The following is an 11889-nucleotide window of genomic DNA, read 5'->3' on the forward strand; positions in this document are numbered from 1 at the left end:
GCGGATTATCACCTCCAAGTTGGGTTGACTGAATCAATTTCTTGGTTTCGCTCAATGATGACTCTTAGTTTCTTTAAATGGAATGGCAAGTCTCGATCTTCTCCTGTGATGGGATTTTTTTTTGTGCTGATGGCAAGGCAGATTTTGTATTTTACTCAAACTTTTACTGGAAGTTTTTATGCTTTTGAACCCAAAAGCAACAACTCCTCCTCCCCCCCCCCCCCCCCCCCCCGCGATTCATCACCTTTCTGATGGCTAGTTGCTTAAAAAGCAAGGTGGATAAATTTCCATATGGTATAATAAATCAAAGTACTATAGCAACCACTACCGAGACTTTCTCAAAGCTTTAGCAAACCGGTGGGCCTGGGATAGGGGCTACTCCCATCAGCAAGGTTTATAACAGTGTTGAGCAGAATTAACAGGGTATGCTTTGTGAGTATTATTCTAACTATCCTCAAAAGGGATATTCTTTTTGGTACTATTTCCTCAGAGAGGAAACCCTACAAAGAATGAGCTGTCACAAAGAAAGTGAATGTTTTTGTTTTCTGTTTACAGCCACGTAAATACGGATTTCACGATTACAGTGCCATTGAAGAGAAATAGCACACAAATTACAAGCACATACAGTTAAGAACAAGTTATTTATGCATAACTGAAACCACTGACCCAGTGCAATGGATTGAACAGCTCTACAATGAAGATGCAAGTTAATCATTAAAAATTAAACTAATACATTGCCAGTGTGGCTTTTACGGACTGTATGTACATGTACACCCTCAGTATTTACTACAGAGATTTTGAGAGAAATCTGATATTTCTGGTTGGTGCCACTTTGAAATGGAGGAGTACCTCTGAATAGTATACATGTAAATGTAATTATTGAATATGTTAACAGCAAGACACACGTTTAGACTGCATCACTGTACAGCTGCAAGAGACCACTCACCATTAACAAGGTTGTGCTGGTAGGAAGTGATGGCCGATGGGATTGTATTTTTATGCAACGGACGTGTTTTAGGCTGGAAGGAGTGCGTACCTTATTTTCATAGATGATTTTTTTTTCTAGGGAATCATTAAAAGCAACAGATACCCTCTTAAGCAGTTACTGATGCCCTGGTTTTTCCTGAGTGCAGGAGGGAATAAGAAAAAAAGACTAAGTAGACAACTTGATGGAAAGGTGTTGTACACAACATAATTAATAGACTTTGAGGAATGTTTACAACCCAAATTAAGTAGCACAATCGTACACTTGATTTTAATACCTAGTGCTTAACAATATTATAATCACAATGCTAATTTATAAGCAATAAATTTTCTACAACTTTTTGACAGTAGTTTTATGTTGTACACTTCTGGAGCTTAGTGTAGCCGCGTGACAAAATATTATTGAAAAACCGTAGGGAGATCATAGCCCCCGTCTCTGTTTCGTGCTGTTAGATCTCAATGGCTTTTCTTACTTTTCATCTTTAATTCACTAGCTAACCTTCTGGCCTGTTCTGTACAGATATTCATGGACAGCGGGAAAGTGTTGCATTTCAGATCTAGTGTTCTGAGTCTCTTCCTACCCGTATTGGTTAATCACTACTTGGAGTTGTACTTTAAAACAGATTCTGGTTATAGCTTTTGGCAAATCAGACGTCTGGTATGGTTTGAGATTGAAGCTATAGAAACCGTTTTCCGTGGTGATACGCAGGCCTTGCACAAGGAATTAAAAGGTTAATTCAGCATTTTTTGCATATGGTTTTTTCAGCATATTACTAGTATGAAGCTTCTCATACGCCATTTTTAAAAGCGCAAAAAAAAAGAAACCAGTAAAGCCACTACATCTGCAGCCAATACACGGGATTATGACTTCTTAATATACCATAATTAAGTACTCCATGCATAATCAAAAAAGGATTGCGAAGTATTAATGTAGAGCGATGCGTATTTGAGGATAAGAAATACAATGCCAGTTGTCTAAATTTTGAGGAGGGAGCTGAGAAGTTACATTAATTCCCTGCGGGATTTATGGGCATTTTCTTGTCTACTGCTCCAAATTTTGTAATCTTTGTAATTTTGTAACATTTGAAACGGTAACGAAGAAGGGTATTTTACATGCGGCCACTTAGGCCTTGTATATGTACCAGCAATATGAGGCTTTATAGAACAATAATACTGTCACTCATGTTATTCATAATTAGCAATAATGGAACAAAATAGCAACACTTTAAAATGAGTATTGTCCACATCTGATCGTGTTGCACTTGTGTGCATAACTACTTGCGGCTTTATGCCTTCCTTGCATGCTAGCCGCGTAGGTTACTCGTACGGAATCTTAAATATGTTGTAATTTTTTTTTTTTTTTATCTCAGGTAATTTTTATTTTTCTCTTGTTTCAACTTTATCAGCATAACCCAAAAACAAAAGAAAAACAAAAATTACCTGAGATAGATTGCAAACACCTACTCCCAGTAAATCTCACACTCTGGTAAGCTAGCTTCTAATTTTAGATTAACAAAACTACCAACAAGATACATTTAAGTAATTAGCACAAGTCCATGATTTATAATTAATGTTTTATTGAGCTAGAAAATTCTTTTAAAAGACAGTCAGTCAACAGTATCCTGTTTCATGAAAATAAAGAAGAGGTTTCCAAGACATGTAGTGATTTACATGAGCTGCATGAGTTACACATTTGCTGTAAAGTGCTTTAAAAAAACATTCATCTTAAACGACGACGTTGCGAGAAAGTAGACGTAAATCAGAAATAGGACGATCCAATTAAATCCAACTGTAAATGAATTTGTCCTGTGCAACCATCATTCAAATCGTTTAATCCAGACGGCAATTTGTAATTGTTTCAATGGAATTTTCAACTAAATGCAAGTCCTAAGTTAAAAGAGTCTTAATTGTGTACAATAAAGAAGGGGCCAGGAGTTTTAGTGGTAGCAACAATCGGCGACAAAATTAGTTGAGACACTTCGCCCTAAAGAGGATTTCTGACGTTTTACTGACTTCAAAAGGGGAAAATAAGTCTTTCCCTCCCCCATCCCCTCCAGGCAATGTTGTGCCACTGTTCGAGCTACCTATATATAGAAAACAACAAATAGAATCAATAGAATCAGTGGAATCATTTACATGTTTAGGAAGCGAAATCAATTCCACCGAAAAAGACAAGAAAATCAGCATAGCTAAAGCCTGGACCGCCCTGAATAAGATGGACACAGTCTGGAAATCCGCTCTTTCAGACATCCTCAAACGGAGCCTTTTTCGTGCCAGTGTTGAATCAGTTTTAATGTATGGTGTCTCTCCCTAGTCCGGCATTAACTAAATCCCTAGCTCGAGTCCAAGCTCGATGGATCCTATAACCAGATGCTAAGAGCTATACTTAACATCTCTTAGAGACACCATCCAACCAAACTGCAGCTTAATGGACCCATCCCTGACATTTCTACAATCTTACGTGAACGAAGAATGCGCTTTGCAGGTCACTGCTGGCGAGCAAAACAAAGACTTGCAAGCGATCTACTGCTCTGGTCACCTAACCATGGTAAAAGGGTTGGTCGCCCTGCAATCACCCACATCGATCAACTCTGTAGAGACACGGGATGCCTTCTAAACGACCTCCCTGCTTTGTTGCAGGACCGTGATAGATGGAGTGATAGACTCAAGAATGCCCAAGCTAGCTCGACCTGATGATAATGATGATGATGAATGGAGGGTAGGAGGGAGGGGTGTGGATTCTTTTGTTCTCTGAAGGTACCCTATTTGCTTACAATGTCTCCAAAATTTTGTCGCCGATTGTAGTTTAGTTATAGATTTATCCTTCCTCGATGACCATGAACTGGGAGAATTATAAATAAATCTAAAGCGCCCCAAATAACCAAAATAAGTAGTAAAAGTATCCAGGACCAACGCACCCTTGTCACTGTATAGAGCTACATGCCGCTGCTTTCAGAAAACAGACGAAAATTCAACAGGTACGGCAACAAATGCCCTGACACCGTGCAGACCTCATTGTGAGAACTTGACAGAAATTTCCTGGGAAGGGGCATTAGCCTGTGTACAGCCGCCCCTCCCCTCCAAAAAATCGGAAAGGAGCGGCGGCTGTACACAGGCTAAGGGGCATGGTTACGCTTAGAATTGACTAGGCCACGAAGTAAGAAGCGAACTCATATCTTCATACGTTTATGCGGTGCCTCTTTCGTGTCTGGCTAATATCAAGACACTCAGTACAGCGGAAACAATTTAAACGGTTGCACCTGCGTACGACCTGCCCTTGTCATCCATTTTTGATTTAGTTTGTTGTTTTCAGGTCCGGAAGTAGCATGTAACTGGAAATGAAATTATTGCCTAAAAATTGTGAAGACTGTAAAAGAGACTGATGTAAGAAATATCCCTGTTATTTCGACAGGTTATTCAGTGACCCATCTTGATTTTTGCGGGGATAATATGTTATAGTATCTCTTATTTTCTAGGAAAGGTTAGGGGTTTTAGTCCCTAATGACAGACTTTATGACGTGGCTCTACTTTTATTCGATGGAATCAGAAATAAGAAAAAGTATCACGTTCTAATATTTACAAAAAAATGGTCACTGCATTTGCAAGAAAACAGTTTTCTGGGAACGGGAACTTTACTGTTGCCAATTGGTAGAGATGTACCATTAGAAATGATCAATAGAAGCCAGGCCGTCGCACCTGACAATATATCGGAAAGAGATTTACTCCCAGCAGCTGTACAGTCAGCATCGCTTTAAGACTTTAATAGTTCTTTGTTTTGAAGCGGTACGGCGGTTAAAGGTTAGAAAAAGTAATAACCATGAATCAGAAAGCACGTGACAAACGGGCGAGACCACAGGTTTCCATATTAAACACAGCCATGCAAGTGGAACAAAGTTTCTTCTCCAAGAGGCGAAGAACGCGATGGCAAGGCGTGAACCCGGACTTACAAATCCGAAGATTTACCTTTAAAATGGCCCGTTTGACTTAAAAGGTGGCAGGTTTTTTTTTTGTTCAAAGAACAATAGGCTTACTAAACTGTCAAATGGACCTTAAGGAGTTGTGACGTCATTACTAGTACTTGCCTAAACAAAGTTAGCATAAATTAAACAAGTTTCCCACGCATTTTATTCATGAGCCAGGGAAGCTTGTCCGAAATAACTACACCCAGATCCTTCTCCTCATGCACACGCAGTAACTTTTCAATAAAGAGAACAAGTAGAACTGGACCAAGTAGGCTGCCTTGAGGAACTTCCGATGTAACCTGGGGCCGTTACCAGACAACACTTTCCAAATTCTCCACTTAGGTAATCTGTAAACCAAAGAAGCGCGCCGCCTTCCGCACCATATCGTTTGAGCTTTTGAAGCATAATTTAGTGATCAACGGAATAAAAGGCCTTAGCCAAGTCCAGGTAGATAACGTCTGTTTGAATATTTTTGTCCAGGTTTTGACTAAAGGCATTACCAGATAGCGGTTGTGTAGTGCAGAAGCGATTTCACAAAAAGCCATGCTGGAGAGGACTGATAAATTGTTTAACATGATTGTAAAGTTTAATACAGACACAACGTTCCAAGACTTTGCTAATAATACATAACAAGAAAATAGGCCTATAATTTTCGGTCGGTTCCATAGAGTCTTTTATATGCACTGGTGTGGCATTGGTTTTTTTCCATACATTCAGAGGTGATGCGAGCAGTTCGAACGGACAGATTGAAAAGAGCACAAGGACTAGGCGCACTTTGCTTACTGCATTCCTTAATTAGGAGACATGGAGGAATGTTTCAGTTAAGTGATATATCGGGCATTTGCATAACTGGTTTATGTTGTTGCTAAAGAACTAGCCTGTGAACAGGCCTTTGGTAGCCTGTTCACAGGCTACTAAAGAACAGAAATATCGTTGGTTACAACGAGACTCGTCGGAGTAACGGACGGATGAAAAATAATAATAAAAAAAGTATGAAAAAGATCCACTTTTAATTTTCAACTGGTGTCGTAGCCTTGATGCCTGATTATAGGTTATCACGGAATTTGGTTATAATCTTCCATGTATACCTCAGAAGAAGTTCGACTCAGTCGTCGTTTTTCTTGCCTTGTGCTATCCACTGATTAGAAGGACAAAGTGGTGAAAGAAGTCAAGAGGGAAAGGTTATGGTTCTTCTTTTACGTGGGTATCACGAGACGGTCCTCATTAGACTGACGAATCTGATGCCGCCGGTGCGCTCAATATACGTCACACCCCCTTCCCTCCCCACTCAGTGCTCAGTCTAGTGCTCCGTTTTACGAGTACTTAAAAGGTTTTTCCTTAGTTTTGCATCCTTGCTGAGCATAATTTTAAGCTTGATTAGCGCCGGCACATATAAACATGGTGGCTTTTGCCTTAAGACTGGAGCTCCCCAGGGAGGTAAATCCTCATTTTCTCTTAAACGAGGATGGTGACCTATTTCTTTAATCTTCTTTCTTTCTCTCGAATAAATAGAAACTTATTCTTAGCGAAGAAAAGGAAAAATCGTCGGAAACGTGTTCAAAGCTTGTACTCATATTGGTATTTTAAGCACTTCTGCGTATATACAAGTTGGTGCTGCTCCTAAACGAGTATGGGGACCTCTCAATTTTATCCAAAAACTTTAGTTTCTACAACATAAACAACCAAAGTTCAGTAAATTCTGACAAAAATTTCATTGCAAGTTCTATTCCAGAGAAATGACCTTATGGTGATTCCCTGGTTTTGCACTGCGCATCTCTTACTGCGCATAACAAGATGGCCACCATAGAAAAGAGCATGTGAAGTAACATTATTAAAATGAAGTTGACTGAAGAGAAACGCTATTGGAATTTTTGCTTGCTGTTGTTTCTTGCCGAGGTGAGACTCAATGTGTTGGGAATGTGCATAACGTAAGCAGTACGCGTGTTTCTGAGTTCGACTTCCTCTCGGAACGGAGAACCTCGATAGTGGATATTTAACTTGTGCGTACTCACTGATTTTCATTTAAACGCTTTCTTTATCACATTGTGTCCTAAAGAAAATTCTGTAAAAACGGATTTTTCAATACTTTCTTCCCCCTTTCACATACATTCTATTTTGAAACTCGCCCAAGTCCTCTCTCAAAAATCGGAGAAAATGCATTTGGTGCGCACTCTCTGCAGCTCTACCGCAAACACGAGTACGGTGACCCCCATTTTTTATTTCATGATTTTAATAAGGACAGTGCTTCCTTTCGATGAGAAAAAAATTTGCACAAATCTATGTTCAGTTTTTTGGCAGTTTTACTAAATTGTACGGATTGAGCTATCACGGGTCGATTAGCGCGTGTCCAACTTAATTCTACTTTGGAGCGTAAAGTAAAAACAAGGGCATTAAAAGGCATTTTTCTGGTACGTAAGTGGATAAACAATACATTAAAGTCAAATTCTGTGCGATACCACGTGCATCATCGAAAAAATCTCTCCTTTTTGTCTAGTTTTGAGCTGCCCGCGGTTTTTGTAAAAGGGTCCTAAATAGCCGTATTTGTCAGCATTGTGACGTCCGAACGAGCACGGTGACCCCCACTTTTTATTACTTTTTTATCATCTTCTTGACTTGTTACATCAGTGTACCAAGTTTCATCTACAATCCATGTTAGGTTCTTTTACTAAGAAATCACCTTAAAGCTACTCTAGGCTACGCGGAAAGAATAGATTAGTCGAAATGCGGTGACACATGGAAACCCGAACTCGAAACCTCCCGCACAGAAAGCCGCGCACTAACCTACTGCGCTAAACCTTGCTCCTTGGCTCCTTAAATGTACTCGAAATATGATCCCGGCTGAGAGGGTCACCATATCCGGCAGACCGAGCAACATAACTCGGTGGCTTACCCCACCTACACAGGCGGGTTACCTCTGCAGCTACTCGTTTGCAAATAAATCATCAGATCGAGTTCATTAGATTCCCATACTCTCTTGTTAAGGGACCGATCGTTTATTACGTCCCGGGGCGGGGGGGGGGGGAGGGGGGGGTTCAGAAAAGTGTGGTGTATAAAAACTGTAACCCCCTAAAATAATTTAATATGAAAATTGTACCCCCCCCCCCCCCTTGGCGACAAGAATTTTTAAAATGCACCCCCCCCCCCCCACCCCCACCTTTTAAGATGACTCGATTTTCTCTCCTTCTTTGGACATTGACTTCATATTAAAGCTAGATGGGGTTCTGATTGTCTGGTTTGGTAAAAATAGTTGATGGGGTCCTGGGACAAGCTTGGTTACATAGCATTCAAAATGGCGGCTACCAAATCAAGTAAAGATGCAGGTCACGTGGGGCTCAGCAGCTGGCGGCATGAGAAACGGTGTGAAGTCCGAGAAAAGTCAACGAAGGGAAACTATTTTAGATCTTCACTCCAGTGTCTTGATAATAATGAAATTTTGTTATTGCTGGAGTCTATTCTGCCGAGGTCAAAGCAAGGGACGCAGACCGCGAACTGTACAGTTCGAGGTCTGAGAGCAGTGCAAGAACATCTGATGCATGGATATGGATGCATTTGGAAGAAGCCTACAATCTATATTCTTCATTCAGTGAATTTTCCTGTCCAAATAAACAAGCCCTCAGAGATAAATTGCTTGATCCTCATCACGGTTTGCCTGTCTACAAAGAGTCGTCAGCGCGACTTTTTTTTTTAGTAATGAAGGAAAAGTGTTTTTTTTGTTTCAATTATGATATGTTTTAACATCTACAACATGTCAGTCCTGTGTCTTAAAATTTCGACACCCCTCACACTTTGTACATTTTCAAAACTGACCCCCCAAAATTAACCCTTTTCAAAAATTGTACCCCCTCCACCAACCCCCCCCCCCCCCCCCCCCCTCTGGGACATAATAAACGATCGGTCCCTAAGTTAAAAAAAAATGTTTTAAGTGCAAGATTTCTTCAAACATGAAATTGGATTCAAGGAATATGTCATTAATATATTAAACAAGCTACCCTAAAGTACACTGATTTGTCTGCCCGGACATGTATTCTGAGCTTTCTCGTTATTCTAATCAAGGAATTTGAAATAATAAGGACGACAAGCCGCTAGGAAAGACATACGAAAAACCTGTTTCCCGAGTTTTAAAAAGTTCCAAAAGCACTTGAAAACTTTTTCGATTACTCGAAAGGAGTAGAAGTTTTGTCTACAATGATCTTTAAACGGGATTTTTTCTTATTTATAAAAGAATTTAAATTCAAACCGTATGCCGTGACAGTGTCTTCTTTCCCCTGAGGCACTGTCTCAGCAAAAGCTGAAGAAGAGGTTCCTTTCAATTAAAAGCCATTAAAAATTGTTTTGCTTAATCATGACATGCACGCACTCTGTATTACTTTAACTGCCAAGTCTTAAATGAATCATTATTATAGAATTTGCTTCCCACCAATTTTTTTTTGTTATTAAACCGTACTTTGCGAGAGAACAGTTGGTTCGTTTTTGCCATGTGTGTGGTCGGACATTTAATTAAAGTTTTTGTTAAGTTTTACTGACTTGTGTGGCTCGCTTTCTTTCCTTGACGTGAAACCCCCGGGCACATTACAGTTTCATAACAAGACAAAAAAACACCCTAATATTACGAATACAGAAATATGGCAGTACGTGGACGATACAACAATTCCAGAGCCTGTGGCTAAGAATCAAGGAAACGTGATTCAAGACACTGTCAACGAATAGGTCGCTGAGTCCCTGTGAGTCCGACGAACAAACTTACCTTGAACAAAAGCAAATGTAAAGAGATGCGAATTCTCCTTTGCAAAGATCTATGCTAAGTTCGCTAGTATTATGAAACTACCATCAACGAGAAGGCAATCGAGGTGATGTCCAGTGTCAAGCTACTTGGCGCCTGAACATTTCTATAGATCTGAAATGAACCTGTCACATGTCAGAAAGTTCCAGCAAGGTCTCGGCATGGCTCTACTACCTAAAGCAACTAAAGACGGCGAGCATCGCAACCAAGGAAATCATAAACTTTTTCTCAACATGCGTCCGTCCGGTCATAGAGTAAGCTTGTCCCGTTTTTCACAACTCAATCCCAAGCTACCTCTCAGATGAGCTTGAGGGCTTGTAGAAGCGCGCCATGAGAATTATTAATTCTCTCGCATGCTCGCACCTATCAGGAGGTACTAGGACTCGCTAGTTTAGAAACTCTTTTGAGCGAGGACAGGTTCAAATGGTCAAATTGTTTCAAAACATATATAACAATCCGGACCTGGCAAACTATACAGTTTTTTTTCCAGGTTCAAACAAACACAGTCTTAATCTGAAAAATAACGGAAAATTTCACGTTCCCATTTGTAAAACGGACAGACTAAAGAGTTTTTTTTTTCTCCAGTTTTTTTACAGAAATTGTATATAGGCCGGGTGATTTTATTAGATATTTTTGGGGATGTACATTTTAGCGTGGTTAAAATGTTTGTATTCATTTGTAGTTTTATCTAATTCAGCTCTAGAGCTGTAATTTTTTTTTAATTTCAAGTTTGAATAAACTATCTATTTACCATGTATCTATCTATACATTGCGTCCACTATCTTTCTTCTCATTTGATAAGAGCCTATAGTTAATTGTGAAAATCAGCGCCACCTACAGATTATTTAGTTATCTGATAGCAGATATACTGTAGGTCACGCGCGAAGTGCATGATTTCCATCCCGTATAATCAAAGTCTCGGTAAGTGTTATTAGCCTCGAACCTCGGCTTGGCTTATCAGTAAGACCTACCTTGAAATATAGCCAAATCTGCTGAAAAAATTAGCAAACTTCGAAGACGAATAACGACACCTTGAGGACAATCAATTCCTGACTCTTGTTGATTAGCGCCCCAGTACCGTGAGAGGTCTTTGATTACTTTTCGGAGATTTCTATCACTTTATAAGCAAAGAAATGTGTCGTTTACTTACAATTGCTCCAAGGAAACGAGATCTGAAAATATCCCTGACGGAAGCGTCTTGAGTTTGTTGTCGTGCAAATCCCTGCAGGAAAAAAAATGACAGTTAATTTGTGTCAGATAAGCAGAAAAAATCATTTTTGGTCGCCAGTTTGTGAAAACTATTCATATTTTATCCTCTAGTACAGACCCGTTCAAGCATTTTAAGACTTAAAAATGTTTTTTGCTTCTCCTCGGCGCTGTTCGGAAACAAATAGTACTTGGCTTATCACCCGGCTAGCCAATCAGCGCGCGCGAAAAAACACTATTCACTTGTGTGCAATATACTCGGGGTCTTCTCCACCAGCAAAAAGCCCATTGGCATTTTGAACTTAAAACCCTGAGCTGAATTCGACTTCACCCCGCTTAATCGATAACTCCGACTCCAACTGTCCTTTATTTCAGAGGAAATCTTTATTGTGTCTTCTGTTACCCTCTCCTTCCCTCTCGAAATGTTGTCCAACCCTGTCAACCTACCGTGCGGCACGAAATGTTGGCGGGAGTTTAATATTGTTTTGGAGCGGCTATTTTGCTTTTGTTTTGTTTATTATCGTTGTCATCATTATTATCAACATAGACCTATTCGGCTAAATAAACGGTTGTACTCAATTCAAACCCTTTGGGGATAAAACGTTTTGTTTCAGGAATTTCCATAAATGTGAATGTAACATTATAATGCAAATACAGTACACAAAGAATCTTGACCCCGGGAGATTTGAATTGGAGTTAGCCGAATAGGTCGATTATCATTATCATTAGCGCAAAGCATCCCTACCCCTCTGGCAACGAACCCCATTCTCGTCCCCATATCGCGGGCTCATGAATGAAATGCCAGCGATTCAACATGCACTGTCTTCGATCCTTTGCTTGACGGCGTTCTGCGATGACTTACCTCATTTAATTAGACTATAGACATGATTTGCAAACATATTCACTGCTACGAAATGTCTTCACTTTTCCGATAATATTGGCATTAATAACTGGAAA

General features: G+C 39.9%; 1 long non-coding RNA gene across 4 annotated transcripts in view; it reads left to right on the forward strand.

Moving 5' to 3' along the window:
• Positions 1 to 11889, forward strand: part of LOC140946088 (uncharacterized) — a 70242-nt gene that overhangs the window by 44300 nt on the left and 14053 nt on the right. The gene's annotated exons all lie outside the window — the stretch shown is intronic.

Source organism: Porites lutea, chromosome 1, assembly GCF_958299795.1.
Source record: "Porites lutea chromosome 1, jaPorLute2.1, whole genome shotgun sequence".
Lineage (NCBI taxonomy): Eukaryota > Metazoa > Cnidaria > Anthozoa > Scleractinia > Poritidae > Porites > Porites lutea.